This window comes from Amaranthus tricolor, chromosome 16, assembly GCF_026212465.1.
Source record: "Amaranthus tricolor cultivar Red isolate AtriRed21 chromosome 16, ASM2621246v1, whole genome shotgun sequence".
Lineage (NCBI taxonomy): Eukaryota > Viridiplantae > Streptophyta > Magnoliopsida > Caryophyllales > Amaranthaceae > Amaranthus > Amaranthus tricolor.
Genome location: NC_080062.1, coordinates 3,471,972 through 3,485,770, shown reverse-complemented (window position 1 = coordinate 3,485,770; position 13,799 = coordinate 3,471,972). Strand labels below are relative to the sequence as shown.

At 29.9% G+C, this 13,799-nt stretch overlaps 1 long non-coding RNA gene and 1 pseudogene across 1 annotated transcript; one reads left to right on the top strand and one right to left on the bottom strand.

Annotated features, from left to right (window-relative positions):
* Nucleotides 1–2,250: 2,250 nt before the first annotated feature.
* Nucleotides 2,251–12,078, top strand: LOC130802431 (protein NRT1/ PTR FAMILY 5.6-like; annotated as a pseudogene).
* Nucleotides 4,602–6,468, bottom strand: LOC130802970 (uncharacterized). The gene is made up of 2 exons (XR_009039841.1): nucleotides 5,140–6,468; nucleotides 4,602–4,937 (listed from the first exon to the last, which is right to left on the bottom strand). It is a non-coding gene; the product is annotated as an uncharacterized LOC130802970 (long non-coding RNA).
* Nucleotides 12,079–13,799: the final 1,721 nt, after the last annotated feature.

Sequence of the window (13,799 nt, the reverse complement as noted above, 5' to 3'; positions counted from 1 at the left end):
TTTTTTTCGGGTTTAAATATTCAACCTAAACCTAACCAATTTAATAAACAGATCAGGTTGAATTGTCCCATTTTATTGATTGGGTCAAAAATCTAAACTCAAACCCATTAATTTTAGGTCGATTTCAGGTCAGATTAGCAATTCTGTTTAGCTTTAGCCAGCCTTATGAAAAAGCTATACATATACAACTTTAAAAAGAGATGATGTTAGTAATATTTTATTTCATTAATATTCATAAACGATGTGAAGCTCTTGAAAAGGAGGAAATTAAACTATTGATTTCTCATTAAGTGAAGGTTATTAGATTACTTGAGTTACTAACCTAAGTAGCTATGGCTACTTTAAAAATTATTGCATCTCAATTATTGTAATTATTATTATTATTATCATAAACCTAATCGCACTTAAAATAAACTCCTATATATTTTCTGTATATTTGCAAATAATGTAGTCAATGCAAACAGGAAATCCTAATAAAAATAGAAAATCTAGCCAATCGAGTTGTATAATGCAAATCAAGTCATATATCCAATAACAACAAATTCTAAAAAAAAAAAAAAAAAGCTAATTAGTGATTAAAAATTTTTAAATGAGACAATGTCATGATAAGGCTATCTCTATTGGGCTGACTCAATGTACATTTATTATCTTAAAGTAATGACTTATAACATTAAAATATTACTTATAACATTAATGTTATTATTTAAAATCTTAAATTGATCAATTAAAGAAATAAACTAATTATAACCTTATGACAAAACGGTCTCGTATAATACGAGTAGTAGTAGGGATAAAGAATATAACAATATGGCTACAACCATACTCTATCGGTCATTAGACTCCCTCACATAAGAACTTTTTGAATTAGAATTATGGATACAACATATGCTCTGATGATACATGACGCAACATATTATTCCACTTAGAAATGAAGAATCAACGAGATTCGAACATATAATCTTTCATCACAATATCTTAGTACTATGTCAAAAAAACTAAATCAATTAAATATTAAACTTATAATGATTGAAGCGTCAATTTATTTTATATATGCACTTAATCAAATAGCATCACCATATATTATCCTTTCCCGGCCTTCAAATTTATAACGCTACCTACCAAGCTATTCTTGTGAGAAATCGCCTTTTGATAGGATAACTTCAAAACAAAGAGCTTTTTGCAAAAAACTATCTCATATAAAAATTTATGCTACGTAAATCTCTCACTTCAATTTGCGTAACACAATAAATTTAAAGCTATATATAATCATGATTATAGTCATAATCAACATCTCGATATTCCGCAAATTTAAAGCTATATTCTGAACGTGAAGCTCATGAATCAGAAAGATATGATTTTTGGTAGTGTAATAAAATACTTCATATAATTAGTCGAGTAAGCCACTAACCTGGCTAATTAGCTGTCCTTAAAAATCATTTCGTCAAATTTTGGAACTAACTCTCCATCGTAATCAATGCCCAACTATTTTCGATCAATATAAACATAATATCACTTAAAATAACACAAATTTGTCGTATAAAACGATTTCACTGTAAAAAGCTATTTATAAAGATTAACTAATACGAATTATATGATTATGAATTTAATTGTGAAACGCTACTTGTGAAGTCTACCTAATACAAATTATTTCCACTAGGTTTTAAAATTGCCGCATTTCTTGTAGCAACCACTATTTATCAACTGATCTTATTTGACTTATATTTCTATATGACATGTAACATAAAATATAGTCAATTAAAATCTTATTATTGTCGTTTTAATGCATATTTCATAATATTAACTTTTTAGAATTTTTATCATATGAAATTAATGATATTTAAAGATTAAAAGTATATATTAAATTACACGAAATACAGAAATATAGCAACTATTAAATATATATATATATATATATATATATATATATATATATATATATATATATATATATATATATATATATATATATATATATATATATATATAATTCTTTGTTTGAGATCGTAACCTATAAAAACTTGTTAAAATAAACATCAAACTTTTGTCATTTCAAAGTCATTGCGCTAATTAAGACATAAAATTATAAAATTATGATACCTTAAATATGATGCTTAAAAAATAATATAAATAAATCATAGCCATGCCTCACGATTATAGGTCGATTAATACTTAATTCGTCAAAATTAACATTATCATTTAGGAAGTTCAAACTTCACAAAGTTTGGCGATGAATGCTGGAAACAATGGATGATGATGATCAAAAATGGGTCGGAAGTACATGTTCAAGACTCAGCATTGGACTACAAAGGAAGACTTGCTCTTAGAGATTCTACCGGCTCATGGAAAGCCTCCGCTTTCATCTTAGGTGAGTTTCACAAATGATTTTTTTGGGTGATTTTTAGCTTTTGGAGATGTTTGGTAAATTTAAGTATTGGTTGTTGTCTGTTTATTAAGAAAAAGTGGGTCATTAAACCAAAAGCCAACAAAAAACTAACTGGAGTAGCTTTTTATTTTGACTTAAAAGCTAGCTTTTCAGCTGACTTAAAATTCATTTACCAAACATTTTTTATATATTTGATCAACCAACAAGCAAAAAGCTAAAAACCAAGTAAAAAGCTAAGCAAAAAGCCATTAACCAAACACCCTCTTTGGCTTTTTGATTGGTCAAGTCGCTAATGAACCAACTCAACAAAAGCTTAATTAACATTAACCTGATGGTTGAGGCCCAGTATATGTTATATACTCTAACACACTCCTCACATGAGAGCTCTTTGATCTAGAAGTGTGGATGCAACATATGTTCTTTTTATACATGGCGCTTAAATTTCCACTTTCAATGAGGGATGGTTAAAATTCGTACCAACTCAATTGAATAACTATATATTAAGTCAAAATCAAAAAATTACTGCAAATTGTTTTTTCATTAGTTTTTTGATTTTAAGTCACTTTTAATGAACTTTTTGTAATTAATATTGATTAATTTCATCAAACATTTTCACAACTAACTTAAACAGTTGATTTGACAATTAATAAATCAGTCAATATTTTTAGCTGGTTAAATCAGCCACAAATTCATTTAAAATTCATCAATTGGAATAAACGACACATAACCTAATCTACTACTCCATCTACCAACAAATTTAAGGCTAAAAACTAAGTTTATAAGTACTAGTAGGTGGTAACTCTTCTACGGTACAAGCCTATGAGTACGTATAATCAACTGCCCATGATAAATTTATAATGAAATAGTACTAATAAAAATTGGGCTAAAATGTTTTCTATCAAATCCAACACCCTTATCTTTGAGCAAAACGACCAATAATTGAAGTCTTTCAATTTCTGTAAGCGTAAGCTTACAAACATAGACGGACTCAAGGTAGGGGAGGTGGGGGCCTTGCCCTACCATTTACAAAAAAAAAAAAAAAAACTGTTTTTCTAGGTGTAAATTTAATAATATATATATATAAATATATATATATATATATATATATATATATATATATATATAAATTTATGTATTATGAGACAGTCTTATCATAGAGTATGTCTCATATTTAGGCTTCTTGTATTAAGGTTGTTTCACTGTGAGAGAGTCTCATTCAAAATTGGCTGAAAAAAATTAATGTTGATAATTTTTATTACATGTTGATAAAATATAGTCTAATTTTTTTATATATATTGTTGATGTGCAGCTATTGAGTTTAGTGAGAGGTTAAGCTACTTTGGACTAGCAACAAATTTGATAACATGTATGACCAAAGTGATGCACCAAGACGACCTTGTAACTGCAGTTAACAATGTTAATGTATGGGGTGGGGTTACTCCTGTCATGCCTCTTCTTGGTGGCTTTCTTGCGGATGCTTTTGTTGGCCGTTACTAGGGCTGTAAATGTGGTCAGAAACCTGTTTTACCGACTTGTTACCGACCGATACCGAACCCGTTTTTGACCGAATACAAGTGACCAGATACCGACCGCTAACGAACCCGAATGGTGACCGAAACCGTTTCCGACCTGTTTTACACATACCGAAACCGACCGGTACCGAACCTGTTTTAAACCGAAAACCGTTTTCGACCTGTTTTTATCATACCGTGACCGACCGATACCGAACCTGTTTTCAGACCGAAACCTGTTTTCGACCCGCTTAATACCCGTTTTTGACCGACCGTTTTTGACCGAATCTATATTGTACCGAACCTGTATTATACCGAACCTAGAACCTGTTTTGTACCGAACCTGTTTTGGACCGAACTTATCTACATAATTCTTCTAAGTTGTCAAAATATAATAAAATTTTATATAAAATAATTAAATTAAACTTAATTATATTATTTCTATATGATAAAAATTAAATTAAATATAAATTTTTATAAAATAAATATATAAATTATAAGTTAATATATATTAACTCAGTAATTTAGTAAAGCCTTTTTCTTTTCTAAAAAATTAAGTATAAATTTTACAAAACTCAGAAATTGCAAAATTGCATAAACATAGTTCATACTTTGCAACCAATATAAGTACCAAGTTCAGGTTAATTTGCTGACTAATTAATACTGTATTAAAATCAACATATAACAATATAAACCAATACAAAATATTAACCTATGAAATTGATAAACCACTTTCATTTCATTTAATAGTTTAGACGAAATTTAAAATAGATCCATTACATTTTTTCCCTACCAATAATATAAACATCAATAATCCTAACTACACAAAAAGTCTTTTCCAAATTTTAGTTATGCATAAGAAATTGCAAAAGTATAACTCATTTCATCACTTTTCTTTAATTTTCTCAGAAGTATAACTCATTTCATCACTTTCATCTTCTTCCTCCTCTTCCATCACCACCTTAGATCTCCTGCTCCTAGTCCTCAATGCGACACCGCCTTTCAATAATCTGTAAGGAACTGCTCCACCAAACTTAGTGTACCTTAAGATCATATAAAAGTAACAACTTTCAGATACTGAGTATTATGATTAAGAGCATGAGATGGAAAAACGACAGAAAGTTATAATAAATAAAATAAAAAAAATATAAATTAATTATAAAATATAAATTGGGCGCTCAGATATGATAATTTGGTAAAAAACCCAATTACAAGAAAAAAATCTTCATAGAGCACTACACTTACCTGAAGCATTATCATCATGATCAGTGTTATTTTCCTCAATAACACTTAATATCTCCTTAAAAACGACTTTAAAAACATCAAGAAGATAAACAGTACATTTGAACATGAACATTCATCATACAAAATACCTGATTTTATTTGCCAACATGAACATGAATCTAGCAACTGATTTAGCAAATTAACCCAAACATTCATCATACGAACAAAAAAATAGAAAACAACCCACCTATGACATGTCTCCAAAGCAAAGCACGCTTAAATCCCAACAATTATACAATTATACAGATATCTCCAAAGCAAACAAACTAATTACAACAATTATACAGATGACACACTTAAATCCCAAAATGATGATAAACCCAATCACAATTTCCACGTAAAGCACGCTATAACCACCTATGACATGTCCAACAGCTTAATGAATGAAATTCAAAACAACAAAAATAATAATAAAACTCAATCAAAATCAAAACTTGCAAACAATTAATTAAAAAAATAAAATTTCAATTCCAATTATAACCATATAATCAACACAAAATCAATCAACTCAGGATAGAAAATTATCCGAAAATGCAGCATTTAACAATGAAATTATCCGAAAATGACAAAAAATTGTAGGAAAAAAAAAAACAGGATAGAAAATCAATACTTGAATGAAAACAATTATAAAATTTGAATCTTACAGTGAAATGAGTGGAAAACTGCAGCTCCGTCCGAAGAAACAAAACCCTAACAACAAAATCTGAATAAAATGAAATCTCCATCAAAATCAAAAACTGAAATCAATAACAAAAACAAGAACATGAAACCAAGTATGAAAACAAGAATAAGAAATCAAAAATCAAAATAAAAAGTAACCAAAATAAAACCGAATGATACTAAAAAAAAAAAGCACAAAAACGCTAATAAAAAGTAACAAGAACAAGAATGAAGAATGAAGAACTAAATTAAAACAAAAACGAAGAATGAAAGCCAGAAAGAAAGCACAAAAACAAGACAAGAATGAAGAACGAAGAACTAAATGAAAGTCAAAAAAATTCACAAGAACGCAAATAAAATCAAATGAAGAATGAAGAACAAGAACAAACAACAAATCTAGAACTGGGGGTACGACGTCGACGTGGGTTGAAAGCAGGGCGGCGAGCCGGCGAGGCAAGCTGGGAGGAGGCGAGGAGCAGTTCGCGAGTTCGCTATTTCGCGTGAGGCTTGGCTGCTTGCTTTCTTTGTTTTTGGGTTTTGTTTTTGGGTTTGTTTTTAATGGAATCGAAGTTTAGGGTTTGTTAGGGTTTGGGCTTATCAACGGTTTAGATTAGATCCCTTGATCTAACGGTTCATATTAGTTTTTTTTTTTTTTTTTTAAATATATTAGAGTATGTTTAATCAATGGTTTAGATTAATTGATTTCAAAATGAAGGGTTATGATTTATCATGCCTTTTGCCAAGTTGACAGTCCATGTATTGAGGTTGTGCACCAATGGGATAATCTTATGTGTTTTTTTTTTTTTTTTACAACTAAATTTTTTTTTAAAATATGAGTAATTCATTGATTTAATGGTTTCTAAATAAACTTCTTAATTAACTTAGCTTAGACGAAGTTGATTAGTTGAATATATATATTAAACTCATAACTTAACCACATTTATAAAAACTTGATGTGAGGTTTCACCTTCTATCATTCTCAACATTGATAACAACATGATTTATCAAATTGAAAATAATTAACCTGATATGATCAAATATATATCAATTATAATCAATTTATCAAGTTGAAATAACCAGACCTATGATCAAATATATTAATTAACTTAAATAGAGTTCGTTTAAAATCAAACTTATCAGCGTAGATGATCGATTATTTAACTTAAATAGAACGAACTATAATGAAAAACAAATCGAATAACTTGGATCGACTTTATAATACATTGTTGACTTCATCCACGCAGTAAAATAAGATCTCGTATAAACTTAAACGGTTTAGATATATGAGAACAAGTCATATCATTATGACCGATCACATTAGTTGAAAATAACACACCCCATGGACAAACGAAGGTCAATTCAATCAGTGATGAAGATATATTATTAAGACAATCTAACAAACTTACATTGTGACATTAATAACATATTATTGTTGTAAATTGTAATTGTCTAATTGATATTAGATGAAGTCGATCAATTAACATGTTATGATCTATTAATTAACTTAGACGGAGTTGATTAGTTGAATTTGATGTCATAAAACTCATAACCTAACGACATCTATAAAACTTGATGTGAGGTTCCACCTTCTATATATCATTCCCATCATGGATAAACGCATGATCAATGACATTATGAGGCAACACGATGCGATTTTTTACCAAATTGGAACATAATAATTGGAACATAATTGAACTGAATTAAATCATGGTTTAAATGAATTGAACTGAACCGATATCAACCAAATTAACCGGAATATCGGTTTAACTGAATTGAACCGAACCGATACCAACCAAAACTGAACTGAATCCCGGTTCAACTAAATTGAACTGAACCGATACCGACCAAAACCGACCGATTGTGACCGACCGATTCTGACCCGCATACCGATTGTGACCGACCGATTACCGATTTTGACCGCCCGGTTATGATCTGTATATCGATTACGACCTGCAAAAAACCGTTTTTGACCGACCGAATGTGACCTGTTTCCGGTAATGACCGGACCGATAAATACCGGACCCATACCGACCGACACCCGCCAAGGAAAAAAACCGGATTCGACCGGATACCGAATAAACCGATCGATACCGACCGGTACCGAAAGACTTATACGACCTGCTTTTGACCGACCGTTTTTTACCGAACCTGTTTTTGACCGACCTGTTTCCGACCTTTTAACCCGTTTTTACAGCCCTAGCCGTTACTTTATGATTTTATTCTCTGCCGTTCTCTATTTTCTTGTAAGTTAAACCTCTCCTTTAATTAAAATATAATATCAGTCATAATATTGATTTTGAAAATTTTTTAAAAATAGAGTGGAGGGATCATTCCCCATTGCACTACCCTATCTACTTTCCCCCTATACATACAATTTATTATATATATATATATATATATATATATATATATATATATATATATATATATATATATATATATATATATATATATATATATATATATATATATATATATATATATATATATATATATATACATATATATATATATATACATATATATACATATATATATACATATATATATATATATATACATATATATATACATATATATATATATATACATATACATATATATATATATATATACATATACATATATATATACATATATATATATATAAATATACATACATATATATAAATATACATACATATACACATATATACATATATATACACATATATACATATATATATACATATATACATATATATATATATATATATATATATATATATATATATATATATATATATATATATATATATATATACACACACACACATATATATATACACACACATATATATATATACACACATATAGACACACACACATATATATATATACACACATATATATATACACACACATATATATATATACACACATATAGACACACACACATATATATATATATACACATATATATATACACACATATAGACACACACACACATATATATATATACACATATATATATACACACATATAGACACACACATATATATATACACACATATATATATACACACACATATATATATATACACACATATATATATACACACATATATATATATACACACATATATATATACACACATATAGACACACACACATATATATATACACACACATATATATATACACACATATATATATATACACACATATAGACACACACACATATATATATACACACATATATATATACACACACATATATATATATACACACATATAGACACACACATATATATATATATGTTATACTCAATTAAATACAATAAATTCTTGCCTAGATTCAGTTGAAAATGCGAGAATGTGTAAATACTCTTTAGAGTTCATATATAGATTTTGCATGTATGTTATCGTAAATTTTTTCATACATTCCTTTCATAAACTACTCATGAAGACATATTAAGTAGAAACAAGCACATTGGTGGATCTAGGAACGCACACTGCACAAAGTCATCAAAAGTAAAGGGTCTTAAATATTAGTTTACATTAATATACATTAATTATTCTGCCTTTAGTTTACTTACTTGAATTTCATTCCAAAGTTTATAAACTTAATGTGAAGTCAATCAGGTCTAAAAGTCAAAACTTATTGTGAGTTTTTGCTCTTATCGTAAACAAGCATGCATATTCAAAGAGATAGATGGAATGTCTAAGAATATGATCTATTTGTTAGAAATACTTCATATGTGATCACATGTGAAGAAGATCCCGCGTAACCAATAAATAATGTATTATGGACTTACATATAATATTTAGTAATTAATCCTCTTAATACTATATGATTTTGAAAAGAGTGAACCTCATTAAGATTTAAGTGTGTATGCCCCGTGGGTGTGTCCACACGAGTGGGCCCATAGGATAATTATGTGAGAAATTGTCACTATATCTTGCTTCATGTTTCCAGGGTTTAGGTCTTTCTGCTATGTCCCAATTCATTCCTAGTCTAAAACCTTGTGGTTCAACAACAAATACATGCCCACAAGTTGGCAAGGTTCATGAACTAGTATTTTTCATATAAGCCTACACCATATCCATAGCAACAGGTGGTTACAAACCATGCTTGGAGAGCTTTGGGGCTGACCAATTTGATGACAACCATACAAAAGAAAGGAAACAAAAGATGTCATTTTTCAATTGGTGGAATGTTTCCCTTTGTAGTGGCCTATTTATTGGTGTCACTTTAATTGTTTATGGGCAAGATTATGTAAGTTGGGGTGTTGGGTGATTGAATCTAGCTATAACCATGGGAGTTACTATCTTGTTATTTCTTCTCGGGAGGCCATTTTATCGATATTGAATCGCGATTGGAAGCCCTTTGACACCATTGTTATAAGTCTTGGTTGCGGCTATGGCTAAGAGAAAGCTTGCTTCTCCTCGTCCTTCCTTGTTGTATGAGGTTCCTAACTCGAAGAAGCTCCAAGGTCGGCTTTTGGGTCATACGGATAGACTCAGATAAGAAAGACTTTAATAGAGTATATAAAATATCATAATCCTATACATCTATAATAATCATATTAGTCATTAAATTTTTACTTAACCCGATACATAAGTTTTAATCATATGGCTTTACATTAAGTTAGTCTTTTCATATATGTTGTATTCGTCAATGATTTTTAAGCCTTTGATTGAGTTAGTTTATTATTGGTATGGTATTAGAAGTGAACATATCCTTAAAATATAATCATCAACCGAAGTTTTTGGTCCTTTTAATCTAAAACGTTTGTTAGGCTGTGACAATTGATCGCATAATCACTTAGGTGGGCCCGCTCATGTGGACACACCCGCAGGGCACCTGTGGGCTCAGGCCCACAAACTCACAAGTTATGAACAGTGACTTGCATACACAATTGATGAGGATTATCCTTTTTCAAAACCATAGGTAGTAGCTAGGAAATTTACCCACAATCATTATATGCAGGTCCATAACCCACCATTTTAGTAAATCTGTGAGATTTTCCTCACATGTATTTTCAAAGACGTCAACCTAACTTGTATGTATTACTTTGTAGGTTTCTTGACAAAGCTGCAATAATCCAAACCCAAGAAAACAATGAAGCATTGAACAAAGAACAAAGCCCATGGAAACTATCAATAGTTACACAAGTAGAAGAACTAAAGCTCCTAATAGCCATGCTTCCTATATGGCTAACATGCTTAGTATTTGGCATAGGCATTGCACAAGGCACAACATTTTTCATCAAACAAGGCACAACCATGAATGGAAAACTTTCCAAAAATAACTTTGAAATCCCAGATGCGTCAATGTCTGCCTAATAGCAATAGGCATGATTGCTTCCATATCCATCTATGACAAATTACTCCTTTCATACTTAAGAAAAATCACAAAAAATGAAAGAGGAATCAGTATTCTTGCAAGAAAAGGAATTGGTATGATGATCTTGATCATATCTATGATTATTTCGGCCCTAATCGAAAAGTCGAGGCTAAATTCATCATATAATGGGCAAAGAATGAATGTTCTATGGTTAGCTCCTCAATTTTTGGTGCTTGGTATAGGAGATGGGTTTTCCCTTTAGGAATGCAAGAGTTTTTCTATAAACAAGTTTCCGATTCTACGAGGAGTTTAGGGATGGTGTTTTACCTTAGTATTATTGGGGTTGGGAGTTTTTGTAGTAGTTTTTTGATTATTATTGTGGATTATGTGACGGGATTGAATGGTGGAGAAAAATGGATTGGTAAGGATTTGAATCATAATCTTCTTGATTATTTTTATTGACCTTTAACAGTTCTTGTTGTGCTGAATTATGTATTTATGTGTATTTGGCTAGAAATTATAGGTATAAAAATGTTCAAAGGAATGTGTCAAATGATTCTTGTAATGGTGAGAAAAATGTAGATCAAGTTGGTGTTTTAGAAGATATAATGTGATTATTTTTGTTTAGACCCATCATGGCTTGTATTTGATTCTTACATTCATCTATTTACAATGAACTCTTTTGATACTGTATTGGTTTTGCAGAATAATTAATCAAAGATTTAATCTCCTGATTAGTGACTGATCAAGAGTTAAATGCTGGTGGAGGCTTGTCTTTACTGTCTTGTCAAGTTATGTAGTAAGATCATTTGAGAAGATGACTATTCCTATAGAATGCAACAATAGGTTAGCAGGGTCTGGAAAGTTTTTCCGGGGACCCACTCCGACGCCCAAGTCAGTATCAGTGTAAGACGAGTTTGCCTAATAGGTCCTTCCGGTAGCAATGTGACTGCAAGGTGGATTACTACTTAGGACTTATTTAGAAGTGAGGTCTTTTGTGTTTAATTCTTAACAACTGTTGTTCTGAGTATCAGTCAAGACAATTATTATCACTTTAGATTTATCACAATAGTATTAATATCCTTCTGAAAATCAAAGTGGGTCTATGAAAATCAGTTGTAATAACTCCTTAGCAATAAATTACTTTGAGTTCTTTATTTTTTTTTCTCTTAATAGTAGAAATTAGTTACCTTATTTGTGTGCTCCTAGATATGTATTTATAGCCCATGATTGTCCCTGTAAAACATTCTTTTGATACTTTACTAATCCCCAAAATTCTCTACATGTCACTGTGCTTATGTGGACGTGTCAATCCTCCCTTCACTCTATTGTATTTTCTTTTATTTTTTATAGCATTCTTTGCCTCTCCTTCGAACATGTATCCCGCTATCTCATAATGCCCCTTTATAATGGACAAGTGTCCTCTAGCCGCACGTGAGCCTCCCATGCACTAATATAATTAGATACGTACAATGTCATCTTGACCTTCCGAGATGATAATTGCCAGATGATTATCTAATCTTAATAATTCTTCCCAGATTAGTATTGATCTAACCTTCCCAGACGATCTTTTATCATAATTACTCATGGTTAATCTTTTACACATACACTCTTATTTACAAAGTAGATATACATAGTTTACTCATTCTAAAACAATCCTTTAATTATCGCTCTTTACCTCTTTTTTTACTTTTATCTTTATTTTTAGTTATTTGTACGTATTCTATTTATTCTATTTGTAAGTTGCAGGTTTCTCTCTCTTTGAAGACCTTTCTCGAGCTGAGGGACTCTTTGACCGCACTCTCTTCTATGGGTATAAGCTGCCGTCGTACTTCCCCCCATACCCTAATCATAGTTTTTCTATAAGCGGGATAAACTAAGTATGATGATGACTCATTCTAAAACAACATTGTCATTTGTTTATAAGTGGAAGTTCAATTTTGATGACACCAACATGTATGAATTGATGGTATGTATTTGAAAAAATTAGTGGACAGTTTCTTGAATTATTTTTATTATTAGAATATAAAATATATCAATATCATACAGAAAGAAACACATGTAATAAATAATTAAAAATTCAAATAATATAAATAAATTTACAATGCGTATTTTTATTGAACTTATGTTTTTTAACTACATATATAGATTATACTAGTATAGCGTGTAATGCATGGATTTTTATATATGTTAATATTTTAATGAAATTTTAGACTAATAAAAATATTAGATGAAGATGGGTAATAAAGTATTTATATATGTATATTGTAATTGAAAAAGAATTAAATATTAAGAAACCCAAAATAAGTTGTTAATAAAGAGTTTATAGGTTTTCAAACACCTCTTTATAGACTATATTCTCAACGTATTTCACCATCCTTGTCGCACATGAGAATTCTTAGTCCTTTCCTGCTAGTCAATCTAAAAATAGTGACACAAAATTATCTAAGACTAAAAACAGACTTTGGTAGAAACAGACTAACGTGGGATACTGTTTGTCCTTGACTTTTATTAATTAATAGTTGTTAATTTTCCATATTCCTCTATCACTCTGAATTTCTTGAATGTAATTAAACTCATGATTATTCTAGAAATATTATTAAACAACACTAAAAGTTCAGAGAATAGAAA